Genomic DNA, 504 nt, shown 5'->3' with positions numbered 1-504 from the left:
AGTTTCTGCTGTATAACGAAGTGAATCAGCTATACATATACATATATCCCCGTATCTCCTCCCTCTTGCGTCTCCCTCCCCCCCTCCCTCCCTCCCTATCCCACCCCTCTAGGTGGACACAAAGCACCGAGCTGATCTCCCCGTGCGATGCGGCTGCTTCCCACTAGCTATCTATTTTACTTTTGGTGGTGTATATATGTCCATGCCACTCTCTCACTTCGTCCCAGCTTACCCTCCCCCTCCCCGTGTCCTCAAGTCCAGTGTCTACGTCTGCGTCTTTATTCCTGGGCCCCCTTTTTTTTTTTTTTTTTAAACTTTGTGTCCCCACTTGGGGGGATTTAGTGAGGAGTTTTTGCGGTACGCGGGCCTCTCACTGTTGTGGCCTCTCCCGCTGCAGAGCACAGGCTCCGGACGCACAGGCCCAGCGGCTCCGCGGCATGCGGGATCCTCGGACCGGGGCACGAACCCGCGTCCCCTGCATCGCCAGGCGGACTCTCAACCACT

This window comes from Physeter macrocephalus, chromosome 11 (genome assembly GCF_002837175.3).
Source record: "Physeter macrocephalus isolate SW-GA chromosome 11, ASM283717v5, whole genome shotgun sequence".
Classification (NCBI taxonomy): Eukaryota; Metazoa; Chordata; class Mammalia; order Artiodactyla; family Physeteridae; genus Physeter; species Physeter macrocephalus.
Note: the sequence above shows the minus strand (reverse complement) of the source record.